General features: G+C 35.2%; 1 pseudogene; it reads right to left on the reverse strand.

Moving 5' to 3' along the window:
* Nucleotides 1-3,127: 3,127 nt before the first annotated feature.
* Nucleotides 3,128-4,783, reverse strand: LOC143609930 (uncharacterized protein At4g06744 pseudogene; annotated as a pseudogene).
* Nucleotides 4,784-14,113: the final 9,330 nt, after the last annotated feature.

Here is a 14,113-nt window from a genome sequence, read left to right on the forward strand (position 1 = left end):
CAAACCTTATGCACTTCCACCAAATCATTGACATGAAAAACAAAAGATCTAGGGATGTTGCACCATGAACCAATCGCATTCCAAACGGCCAAAGAAATGAAACACCCGGTTAACAAGTGCTCGAGCGATTCCTCATTACTCTCACATAAAACGCAACTATGATCATCACAATGCAAATGACGTCTAGCTAAAGCCTGCTTGGTTGGAAGACTATCCAGAACGGCCCTCCACATAAAAATATTACATTTTTTCGGGACCCAATCGCTCCATTGGAAACTGGAACTCCCAGCATCCACAACGGACCGCACCATCCATCTTTTAATCGCCGAAACCTCGAACTCTTTGCAGCTACCAACCGCCCAAGACCATGAATCTTCACGGTCAACCATCACCACCCCTTGAAGGAGATCTTCCAACTCCTGCTTCTCGATCACCTCCTGTTGGGAGCAAGGAGCTCTAAGCCAATCCCACACAATGCGACGAGAAGATCCAGTGACCACCAACCGATCTGCTAACAAGACATTTTTATGTTTTTTTACCGCATAAAAGGACGGATAGTTGTCCATAATCGGCGCCGAACCCAACCACAAATCCGTCCAAAACCGAACTTGGCGACCATTCCCAACTATGGCCCGGATCACTCTATTAAAACCCACACCATCAACCTTAAATTTGTTCCAAAACATAACACAATTCTTCCAAACCCCGGGAACTCCATTATTAACCGGAGCAAGCCCCCAACAGCGCGAGGACCCGTGAATAGACAACACTACTCTTCTCCACATCGCGTGATGATCATTTAGAAATCTCCCAAGCCATTTAGTAATCAGCGCTTGATTATTAACCTCTAAACGAGCGATACCTAAACCCCCTTCTTTTATAGGTTTGGTGACTACCTCCCAAGCCACCCATGACATCTTCCTCACTTCATCCGAACCACCCCATAAGAACTTTCTCATCAAAGCTTCTAAATCATTGGTAACCTTCTTGGGTGCCTTAAAAAGCGAAAAATAATAAGTGGGAAGACTATCCAGCACCGATTTAATAAGGGTTAACCGACCGGCAATAGATAACGAATTAACTTTCCATTTAGATAGCCTCTTCTTGAACTTGGACACAACCGGTTCCCAATTAACCACCCTATTCATGTTAGCGCCAACCATAATCCCTAGATAAGAAAACGGGATTCTACCCGGCTTACAACCCATGAAGCCAGCTTGGATATCGATCTCACCATCTTCTACACCTACTCCAAATAACACTGATTTATGGAGATTAATCTTTAGCCCCGAACACAAGTAAAATATGCGAAGAATACGTTTCAAGTTATCAAAATTAAAAGAAGACCACTCTCCCATAATCATAGCATCATCCGCATAAAAAAGATGGGATAAAGTAGGACCTTCATTAGGAAGAGTAATACCATGAAACGCACCTATATCACAGGCTTGTTTCAACATACCTGAAAAAGCCTCCATCAGAATAATAAAAAGAAAAGGCGATAGCGGGTCACCTTGACGAATGCCTTTATGACATCCAAATTCGAATGTAGGAGATCCATTAACAAGAACAGACGATCTGCTCGCCAACAAGATACCACTAATCCAATCGCACCAGACCGAAGTGATATACAAATAGTTAATGCAATACAATAAACTAGTTATATTTAATAATATCTATACTATATATATAATGAATGAAAGAAGAGCAAATTAAGACACCTTGACTTTAAAGGATTTACAAGTCAACCAATACATGGTACAACCTTTAATACATCTAGAAGGCAAACTTGTCAACTTAAAAAGTCATATACGGTTATTACATAATAGTTACAACATTGATCCATTTACTTTGCTTAAATTTTGTAAATTTTAAAAATAGTTACAACTATGATCCTTAATCTTTTACTCTTATATTATTTTTATTTTCATTTTTAATTTAACTTCCCTCATGATTTTTAAACATTAATAACTTTTTTTATACGTTAATATTTTTTTAAAGAAATTACACCATAAAAACGAGCATGTTTTTCTCTTTAATTTGAGTATCATATTGTTTTAGTTTGTTTGATTTAAAAAAATAACAATTTACGTAGGGGCGTTTGCGGTCTGGTTACAATGATTTTTAAATTAAACCGTGAGTCAAACCGTTAGTAACTGGTTTTTGTCGTCTAAAAAAGCGAAACGAACCTTTGAAAATTGAAAACGACTGGCCAAAAGTTAATGAAAAAAATCAATGGTGAAATCAAACCAATGACCGGTTTGAACGGTTTTCGGTTTCAAATCGAGTATCGAACGCCCATTAACTTGTTACATAATTACAAAGGTATGTGTTTCCCGCTGCATCGCATGGACACCCTTCTAGTACATAATAACATACATTATGGTCTCATAAGATGCAGAAAAATTTCTAAAATACATATATAGATTAGTAAGAATTTGTAATTGTATTTTAAAAAAGTTAACATTGAAGGTTGTGAATCTATACCAATTAAGAAAAAGAAAAGATTAATTATTAATTTATGCTATTAGAGTTGGTAAGCCACAAACATTTTAAAAAGCAAGGTAATTAGTTTGATTTCCGCCAACATGTTTTTCATTTTATCATTAATTAAAAGGAAATTGTAAAATAAAAACTTATATAGTTGGCGGCCTATATGGAGACCGGAGGGTCTAATTGAATGTTATGTTAAAAGATTGTGTTACTTTAATAGTAATAGAACAACATGAATATTTTCTTTAACAACTATAGTTTATTTTTTCACATGTTTTGTCTATGTCTTAAGTAACTGAGACCTACAATCATCTAGGTGTAAGCCACGCATTTTTACATGACTATTAATTAATTAATTAATTTTTTAAAAGACAGTATAGCATGACTATTTATTTGTTGATTCTTTGATTGAATTTTTTCCCATTTTTAGTAGTCAATGTTTTTTTCATCTATTTTATATCATGTCTTAATTCCTTGGTTGATTTAGACCTAAACTTTCTTTTATAATATTATGATTTTCACTCAATTCGTTGTCTAATAAAGTAGGCCAATTATTGGCGACGTACAAAGAAACAAAACGATTTTGTTATAAAGTTTACGTAATTGCGTGAAAGAAACACAATAATTCCCAATCTACACAAGGCCAATTATTTTCACGTACTATGTGGAAAAAAGCATGTTTTCACTTTGACCACTTTACCACTAATTAAACACACCCATCAACATGAGTTAATGCGGCGAAAGAGCTCCATAACTTCCCCATCCTCGTGGCGCCTGCGCTGGTTCCAGCGCAGGCGACGGTGCAGTCCGTTGAACAACCGACGACTCTAACTGATCACCCGATAACCCTTCTTTACATGGCACATAAGTCAAAGATCTATCATTTACACAAGAAGGATGAGTTTTGGAGAAAAACTTCTGACAATCGGCCACGGATCTTTGGTTCGGAAGATCCAAAATGCAGTTCATCTTCACGTCAAGAACCTTTTTATCAATCAGCTTCCGACACTTCGGACCAACCTGAGTGAAATAATTATACGAAATCGTAAAATTCGATAGCGCTGGCAGACCGCATACTTCCTCAGGAACTGTTCCAGAGAATGTATTGTGTGCCAAGTTCAAAAGCTCCATTTTCTTTAAACACTGGAACGAGTGCGGGATCGGACCGGCTAATTCGTTAAACCCGACATCGAACACCGTGGCTTTTCTCAATAGCCCAATCTCGTAAGGCAAACAACCGGATAACTTGTTGTTCAAGAATAAAACCTCGAGTAGGGTATCTGATGCTTGCCCGATACTCTTCGGAATCCCACCGACAAACATATTGTTAGCTAACGTTAAGTAAAGCGCTGTCGTTGAGCCGAGGTTGTCTGGGAGTGTCTGCTTGAAGTTATTATTATTAATAAACAACAAGTCGAGTTTGAGAAAGAAGACTTGTGGTGGAACTAAGCCGGCGAATGTGTTGAACCGGAGGTCGAGGAAGAGTAGCTTCTTGGCGTTGAGGACTTGCGTTGGGAAGTTGCCTATGAATTTGTTGTTGCTGAGGTCGAGTTCGTAGAAGTATTTAAGAGTGTGGATGTCGGTGGGTATGGTTCCTTTGAAGTTGTTGGAGTTGGCATGGAAGAAAACGATGTCGGGTAGTTTGTTGAGGAAATCAGGGAGGGTTAAGTTGTCGCCACCGAAACCATAGTTGTTAAACTTGACGCCGGCGAGGGCTTGTACATTGTAACCGGGAACGATGTCGCACACGAAGCCTTTATAGTCTCGGCATATTTTTTTTCCAACCCATGTGCCTGTAATATTAAGGGGATCGTGTGTCACTTTGTTTCTAAAGGCTTGAATTACCGGGAAGACTAACTTCATTCTCTCGCTCTCGAAGCCGTCTAGTGACGGGGGTGACCGGCGTCGTGGTGGTCGTGGTGATGGTGTCGGTTTTGGTGGATTTGGTGGTTTTGGTGATGGTGTTCGTGGTGGCGGTGGTGGTGGTGGTGGAGATGGTGTTGGTGGAGGTGGCGGCGGCGGTGGTGGTGGAGATGGTGTTGGTGGAGGTGGCGGCGGCGGCGGGCATGGAGGAGGAGGGGGAGGTGGACACTCTTCAGTTTCCGGCGGTGGGGCACCACCACCGCCGATGATTATTTCAAATGCTTCTCTATGAACAACTTGTTCTGCATTACTTTCGGTGAGGAAATGAGTGATGAAGATGAATGTGAATATGAATATGAATAATAAGAATGTACGGATGCCAGTCATTTCTCCGTCGAAGACAGTGGAGTCGACAAAGGAGGAGTTGTTAATATGTGGATGTAAACTTCGTTCGTATGTTTAGTATATATATATAGTCTTTTGAAAACAACTAGCAATTAATTTTAAGACTTTAAAAGGTCTATATATTTGACAAAAGGCACCACTTTTTTTTTATTGGCAAAATTACCAAAACCTCAAAACTAAAGATACTTAAAATGGCTATTAAAGAACAGTCGGATCATCCGTTTAAAATTCACCCGGTCGACGGGTTATGCCACGAGTACACAAAATCCGTCGGATGAACCAAAACTTTCAAAATCCAACGAGGTTCAGTAAAACTTTTTGACTAGTTATTAAGCATTCGGTCCGATGGTTTTATTCTCTGTTTCTGTCTGGTCCGACCGTCCGACTATTTAAAGTTTTGTATGTCCATTTTTTTATAAAATTAATTTTTGTTATGTTTTCCTATTAAATGATTGATTACAAGTTGGATTTTTAAGATGTGGTTTGTGTGCAATAGAAGGGTCAGCCAACGAGATATATCAGACGGCCACCATGCTAGCTTGGTCCGACGAGTTAGATGTATAAAAAGTAATATAGCTTTGGTCAAACATCTTCTTTAAATAAAAAATACATTTATTTTTCAAATGGAACAATGAGTAGTAGTGTTTTAAAAACTGGTTCGTACCGGCTGGTTGAACTGGTAATATCGGATTTCGCATACTAGGCTGGTGTTTTGTGCCCGGTATTTTTGAACGGTTTGCTAGAACGTCAAACCGGCGTTTTTTTCTAAAAATACCGGTTTTAAGTCCAATAGACTTTTGATATTTTGTGGCCTGTATTTTCAAAAAATTAATTTTAACCTAGCGATTAACATTGAATCGAGTAAACTTTTGGCTTATTTTTTTGAATTTTTTTGAAAATCAAGTATGTTTGTATTATTTTTTTATTATGGAATAACTTTTAGATTATATTTTTTAATTGAATCATATACTTTTTGGTTATTTTTTGAGTGAAATTTACATGTATATGAAAATACAAAGTAAACTATTTAACCTGGTTAAATCTTTCGGTACAAACCAGTTGTACCATTTTTTAACTCAATCCGGTATGAGTAAAAAACTGGTTTTTAAAACATTGATGAGTAGTTACTTAAAACCAATTGAAAAGTGACTTAAAATGACGAGATATATCAATGTCATTTTAAGTAATTAGATTTACTTAAGATTAATTAATAAGTTATAATTTACATTGGCTGAGTTAGGATGTAAGGAGTGCACGCTTAATCATATCCATTCTAACTTAGGCTATGAGGTATTCTCTAACTCGTCTTAATTACACATAAACTTCATATCACTCATTTTTTCTCTTTCACTCCATGTCATCCAAAAGAAATAGTTTAACTCATTTAACTTCATCTCTCCTATTAATATTTAATTTAAAATCAAACATTTAGTTTAATTACCAAAATAAATAATAACAAATCAATTAGTAATTAATACATATTTAATGCGTATTGTTCCTTTTAACCCGTTAGAAGCATAATCCATGGGTCATTTTAACACACTTAACACAAGTGAAGAGTGGTTTAATCCATCTTTAAAGTGTAATGTCATATTAACCTATTTAAAGGTTAGAGTATACCTCATATGGAACCTCTAAATGTTATTTATAGAAAAGCCTCTAAACCAAAAGGGGGTTTCCATAGGCAGGGTCCAAGGGACAAAACTGATGGTTTATCATATTAATATGGTCTTTAAAACCAAAGTTGATGATAATAATTGTTTTGGTCTTCAAAACCAAACCTAATATTCGAACCAACGTTGTGTTCAACACCAAAGTTGATGATTAATAGTATCTAATATGATTATTAGAATCAACTTTGATGTTGTGGTAGTTATAGACGGTTGGAAGTGTTGATTGCCATGCCTTTTCATGAAACGCTGCAATTGTTCGAGGTGAATGATGATGAATCAACTCCTATATAATGAATCCAATGGGTTTGTTTAAACAACGAATTCACAACTTAGTTTTTCGTAAATCACGTCTCACTTCAAGAAACACTCTATGCCTTATCTTATTCAAGATTTTGTTTTGCCGAAATACTTTTAATCTTAAAAGTTAAAATGATTACACAATTAAGAAGAATATGAGGTTATTAAGAAATTAACGAAACCTAGTTACATATATGATATATGCACTAAAATTATTTTATTTTAATTTGTTTTTTTCTAATGGGTATGGCCACAAGTTGCCTAATATAGACAAGAAATTTTGGTTCGACTCCAAAAAGTTTGCAATTTGCATTATTTCGCATGTGCTTTGATTAGACGTGGGTGTCTTTGTTTGAAGGCCATTATTTTTTCGTTTTTATGTAACTTTAAAGGACAATAAGCTGTAAAACAAAACAAATGAAAAAGGTTATGCCATCTAGGCCTTAGGTTTCTTTCTAGGATTTGGATTTGGAACTCCGGATATTTTCAATTTTTTTTCACACAATCAATTGATCAATACATCCAAAACTTTGCATAATTGCATGTGCGTAAGTATTAAGATTTTTCACTGTTGACCCTGTCATTATCATTTTAAGTTGAGCTTATTCACATCTTTAGGTGTGGGATGGTAATAAAGGAGAAAAATGTACGTTAAGTAGATGGCGCCGCGCGAGCAAGGGTATACATTATCTCTCGCAGGTAAGCACGACTCTTGTGAATTCGTTTGTTTTACCGGCTGGTATGCATATACACTCAATATTTTAGATGAAGAGAATCCTTCTCATATGTTTTTTTTTAAACGGCAAATTAGGATCACTCATGGACCACTGGAGTATCATCGTGTCACCAGCAGAACCACGCGATCATATCCTTCTCATATGTTTTTTAGCATGGTTAAGAAGAAACGTTGTATGAGTCACAAAACAGGGATTTTCTTTTTCTTTTTTTGAAGGAAAAAAATCCACATTGCAATTTTTATATGGTTTTTAACTTGTTTGATTTCATCGAACCAACCGTATAAGTTCACACTTTTCACCTTTTTGGCGTCTTATAAATATATAAAAAATAAATATGTCAAATCCTAGTTAACCTGATATGCATGATAAACATGCTGAGTAGCCACTGAATATTTGTGAATTCGTGAAAGTTACGAAGATGAAATGTCTTGAAATACATTAAATTTTGTACTTTATTACTTGCTAAAAGTATATAAATACGTCATTTTTTCTCAATAAAAAGGTCGAAAGGGATGTTATTGGCGACAAAAACGTGATCCGTGGCTCAAAGATAAACTATCTTTAGGTTGAGTGATGACACAAATTAATCTCTAAACTTAGGATAGGAGGAGTACTCAAGCTTATATTTATTTAATGTGTTAAGATATATCTTAAGTAATTTAAAAACCTATGTGATACAATGAAATTTGTAGTTCATTGTAAAAGGTTTTAAAACACCCATAGATTGAGAGATCTTAAGTTCAAGTCTCTCAGTTAGTGGCTGAACCAGGGTTTTTTTTTTGTTTTATATATAACCTATGGTATTAAATTAACAAACGAATACATTCTTTTTCAGCGAGCGAACACATTATCACTTAAAAAAACTATTTAAACCCATTAATTATGAAAAATTTACTTAAAAGATCATTCGAAATCATTGATTATGAATCGCTTTCAAACATGAAAACGTGTAGGGAACAATTATAATATGTAACATCATTTTTATTTAATATGACTTTGTTTTCTATTGAACGTTAACTATGTACTTTTGTTATGATAGTGATATTGCATTTGCTTATTTGACAGAATGACTGACCCTGGCCGACCCATCTGGCCCGAAAATTTTGATGCCGGAAAAAATTCTATCACCGAAAAATTACAAATCAATGAGAAAAATTTGTAGTTACGTCGGTGCTCTTACATATAACATAAAATAAAAATAGTAGTTTAAAATAAATATGAATCTGTGTTCGAAATAAATAGAACTTTACTTTTGAGTCTTGAGTCTTGACTATAACCTTGGTACATTGACTTTTTGAGTTTATAGGTCGTCTAATGAGACAAAAATCCAAAAGTAATAGCTTTTATTTGCTATCAAGTTGGGACCCGTAAGGCTGAGGGGTGTGGAGCGCTAGATGGGGCGCGTGAGCCCATCCGCTCGCGCCCCGGGGCGCGAGCACCACACCACCGAGGCGCGAGAGGGGCGCGAGAGGGGCGCGAGCACGGAAAAAGAGGCGGGCGCAAGGGTGGTAGCGGCTGGGAATGGGCGTAAAGGAAGATGAAAAGGAAGTGGGTGGATGATTCAAGATGATGATCAGGGAGGGAGGATTCTTTTTCCTAAATTGTTTGCTTCTGGACAAGAATTATACTGTATAAAAACTTTCTACTTAACACTTACTTTCGGTGTTTTAATAAATACTCCATCATTTTAAAGAAAAAAATTGACAACTGTAATTATGCTTGCTAATTTTAAATTAATAATTAACCTTTTATTTCTCTATAAAACCAATATCACATACCAATATCACATACCATCAACCCATTTTAACCATATCAAACACAACTTCAATCTCCAAACTCATATATAATATCCCAAAACCAATTTTTTTTTAAAAATAATTTATGTTTTTTAGATTAGTTTTATTATTAAATATTATTGTTTGTTTAATTTTTAGTATGTTTTTTTTTATTATGAATTTTCAAAAAAATGTGTGTTTTTTTAAATAATTTATGAGTTTTTTTAATAATACGTTTTTTTTAATACATTTATAAAAAAATAAAAAAAAAAACCGCTCGCGCCCCCTCTCGCGCCCCTCCACACCATGTTCCGGGGCGCGAGCACCACAACCAACACCCATCTTATCAAGTTTCTCTCTCTGCCACACGTCACAATATTATTGGCTGGCGCCCCCACTCGCGCCCCCTCTCGCGCCCCCCACACCCCTCAGCCTAATGTGATATGTTTCAATAATGTTAAGCGTAATAGATTATATATATATGCTCTTTAACTGGGTTCATAAATCTATTGGTTCGTAATATTAAAAAAAAAAGTTGGGAAATAGAATTTGAAGTTCATTTTATTGCGTTTGATTTACATGACTTGTTTATATTTGATTAGAAATTAATTTCTTAAAATTTCTTTATTTGAAAGAATTCAATCACTCTTATAAAATATGAAAGATATCGTATTCTTACAGTAAATGGAATGCCCGATCAATCACCGTCATCGCATCCGCCACCCTGCCTCCATCCATCCAGTGACGGATCCAAGAATTTTTTTCGGGTGGTGCACTGCTTTAGATGTTTCAATTTCATAAAGTCAGGTAAAAAATTTCCGAGTCGGTTTGAGGTTCGGGTCGGTTCGATGGTTCGGGAAAAAGTTCATTACATAACAAAAATACGATAAAATAATAAAAGAAACTAACAAAAACTAACAAATTAAAACCAACAATCTAACAAACTAAAACTAAATTTAGCAAATAACTTAACAATTAAGTAGTTAACACTTAACAATTAAGAACAGTTAACATTTAACAATGAATCATGAATGTAAACTTACCTTCAAAGTGGGAGGATAAGAGGATTCGAGTAAGAGTAGGCAATGGCAGGAGGACGGGGACGGCTGAGTGGCAGACAGCGACGAGGTTGACGGCGTTCCGCGATGGTCGGAGTGACGGGGACGAGTGGCTGACCTGACGGAGTGAGGCTGCCGACGGTCAAGGGTTGAAGAGGTTCAGGGACTGGGGCGGACTGTGGAGGCTGGAGAGGGGCTCTAATTTTGGACTGGTTATGTTTGAAACCCTAACTAATGTTTGGGTAAGTTATTAAAAAAAAGAAAAAAAAAGTTTCAAAACCGGAATCGAACCTGCGACCTCTGGGTTACAAAACCAACATGTTACCATCTAGACAAGCGCTTCAAATATTTATAGAGTGGTTCCTTTCTAATTTATAATTTGGTTCCTTTATTATGTTCTATATATAACTACACTATTATTTCAAAACTCGGGTGGTTCCGAGGAACCACCCATTAACACCGTAGATCCGCCCCTGCATCCAGTCACATGCATTAATATACTATGTTCTTTTCAACAATGAATATTTCATCTTTTGCAGGTTTTCCTTTGTGTATAAAACTAGATAAATTTATTAGTTTGTGTGATTTTGTACATATGCACATAATCAATTCAATTGTGTATTTCTTAACCCTTCAACTGATAATGAAGGAAACAGTGTCTTGATCAGTTGATCGCATTATCATTAGATCATCAAATCTCAAAATGTGATCTTTGATAAGGATCATGTATGAAAGTGGATCACTGTTTTACATTGAAACTAATAAAAAATTAGATAATTATTTGTTGAAAACATACATTTGTACAATATCAAGTACTTCAACAATGCCCTATAAGAATTGACACAAGTCTCTGATACGCCACATATTCAACTTTGTCCTTGACTATAACTTAGAACAATCTAAATGTTGAATGGTTGTAGCCGATGATTCAAGTTCAATATGAGTCTCTTTAAACATATTTCTAGTCTTCCCTAAGAGAACTCATCTGTCTCGCATGGCGCAACATCCAACATAGTGTGTAGAGTCGGAGATAACTCTCCTAGGACACAACATCCGAAACAATGTTACTGTCAAAGATGACTCTCCTATTGCACAACATTCGAAACAATGTGCATTGTCGGAGATAGCTCTCCTGGCTAACGATTCATTGGGTGAAATATTGTTTTCAAGACTAAGAAAAGAAAAAAAAAGAAGCTAGCGACATGGTGGAATGGAAGAAATTTGTGAGAATTTCCTTTCTAGTGGCTTTGATGACACTCTCTTTTTTAATGTAGGTTTTTCTTTACAGTAAAAACATAATAAAAGGTTATACTCATACCAAAACTCTATATTTATTCTTTTACTTATGCACAGTTATAACAAGTTTTATGTTGTTTGAAAAATGATAACATAAACATGTTTGTGTCTAAAGTTGAAAAACTAAAAGTCTTGCAACAAAAGTTAAATGGGTAAACGTAAACTTTAAAAAATGTTTTCCTGACCAATTTGTAAAAGTCTAAAAGTTTTGTTCCCAAAATTGATCGTCTTGTAGTAGACAAAGTTCGGTGGCAAAGTTCAAAACACAAAAATATTCAAGTTGCAATTTTTTTAATAATAATGATGACGATAATAATAACAACGAAGTATGCGGAAACTTTTGAAAAAGAAAAGAGGAAATTTAGATGTTTGGATTACTAAAATAAAAAATAAAAGAGGTTGTTGGAGTTCTAACGTTTAAACGCAGCGGGCTTAACAAACAGAGGTATAAAGTGGGGTCAAACACATGTAAATTAATGAATGAGTTTCAAATGTTTGTCAACAGGAAAGTTGAGCGATCAAATTTCAAAAGTCAAGCGGTGTTGACTATTGAAAAGGTGACTACTAATAAACTTTAACCAAGTTATTATTTAACAATATAGTTATGGACTTTTGAAATTTTTCATAAAACAGGACGTATGTGCTATTTAGTGCATCAGATTCAGACAGCTCCTTATAGATTCTAATCTTGTTTTTAAATCATGAATATAACAATTATATATGGGCATATAGCACGACAGACACACCATCAGTGTCACGACACACCCTCAGGGTCACCTCATATCCTAATATTTTCATTTGAATAGTTTTGAGGCAAGGTGTTGAGCTATTGTTTCACAAAATATATAGTTCTTTTCTTTAAAAGAATAATGTTTTGAATAACAAAGATAACAATTGAGTTATTAATTAATGATTGAGACACTCAAGCAATGGACGGTTTTTTTTTTAATAAAACTTTGGAAGAACGTGTTGATAATATAGAAAGCTTTGCTATCAGAAGAGAACACTCATGTAACGTATACACACACGTGTAAAGATGTGGCTTTGAATTGTTGAGTTCATGTGTAGTCTCGGAAGTACTTTGAGTTATAAGTGTTGTATAATTGTAGACTAAAACCAAGAAACTAATAAACAAACCTGATAATCTTGTATGTAACTGTAGGCAATCTGAATCAACCCCTGGATTAATCTATGAATCATACTAAGAAAACTTATTGTAGATTACTCATAATAATTAATTGGATTGGATAGAGACTTCTGCTGATGGAATTGGATTTAAAGTCAATGTGCATCGATCGTCCATGGTCTCTGTTGTAAGCGTATCTTATGTGTGTATCTATATGATCGGGATTGAGACACACGCGGGCGCGCACACACACAAAGAGCGCTAGGATAAGCCTCGATCAAAGTACTTGATCGATTCCCCCAACCCAAAATAACCAACTACAAGCCAACTTAATATTATGCTTAAGTCTAAGTAAAGTTATTACTTAAACCCAAATATAAAATCTAATAACATAGCCCAAGTAATATCAGTGTTAAACAAGCCCGCACTTCCACGTCACCTAAGTGTCTAACTCAATTAATCAACCGACATTATTATCTCAATCAACAGGTTAGTTCAATATATACACTAAAATATATGTCCATGACACTAAAATCACTAACAATAAGTCCGATTAGTAAGCAACTAATAGAGTTGGCTAGCTAGTTATGTAACCGCTTAATATGTAACGCGCTTCTCTCTCTCATAACAATCTTCTTGGTCCTGGAATGTGATGTTTCAGGTTTTGTTGGATGCCTAAAGGGGCAATCCGATATGATTAACCACTTAACATGTAACGCACATACTAATCTAGGGGACATTATTATGATGTATGAATCTCCCCAACATCAAAGTGGGAGTCCATCAAAATCTTCAACTCATTGAATGGACCTTCGTTTCTACAAGCACCCACTACTAAATGTTGAACTTTGTTAATTTGTGCCTTCAACTCAAGAAATAACCTTTTAAAGAACGCGCATATTGTTTCAACCAAATAATTATTCTAAGCACATTATTGGATTGTTTACATTCAATTTGTATTCGACCCTATATTTAACAGTATTGCTTAGTGTATAACCATATAATATCATATTTTGCTAGTAACATTATTATAACTTTGTATCTTGGGCATATAAGTTGAACATAATGTTGCTAGTAACTATCTACTTGGGCATATTAGAGCATGTTTGAGATTGAGTTTGAAAAATGCGTATTGACTTATTGGTATTTTTAAAAAGTCAATAAGTTAAAATGTATTTGGTAATCACAAAAATCTTTTTTATTTAGTCTTTCAAAAATGACGTTTTGAAAATGTCAATAAACATTTTTCAAACTCAATCCCAAACATACTCTTAGTTGTTGTTCCTTACGATATTGTGCTATTCCTCAAGTCATGTGAGTTACGAGTATTAGGCTAAGTTACTTGGACTACTAGATATCACAGAAAAGCTCGTAAAGATGACTATTTAAA

The sequence above is a fragment of the Bidens hawaiensis genome, unplaced genomic scaffold (genome assembly GCF_021521415.1).
Source record: "Bidens hawaiensis isolate Kalapana, Puna unplaced genomic scaffold, B.hawaiensis_p1.1 tig00020769_1, whole genome shotgun sequence".
NCBI lineage: Eukaryota > Viridiplantae > Streptophyta > Magnoliopsida > Asterales > Asteraceae > Bidens > Bidens hawaiensis.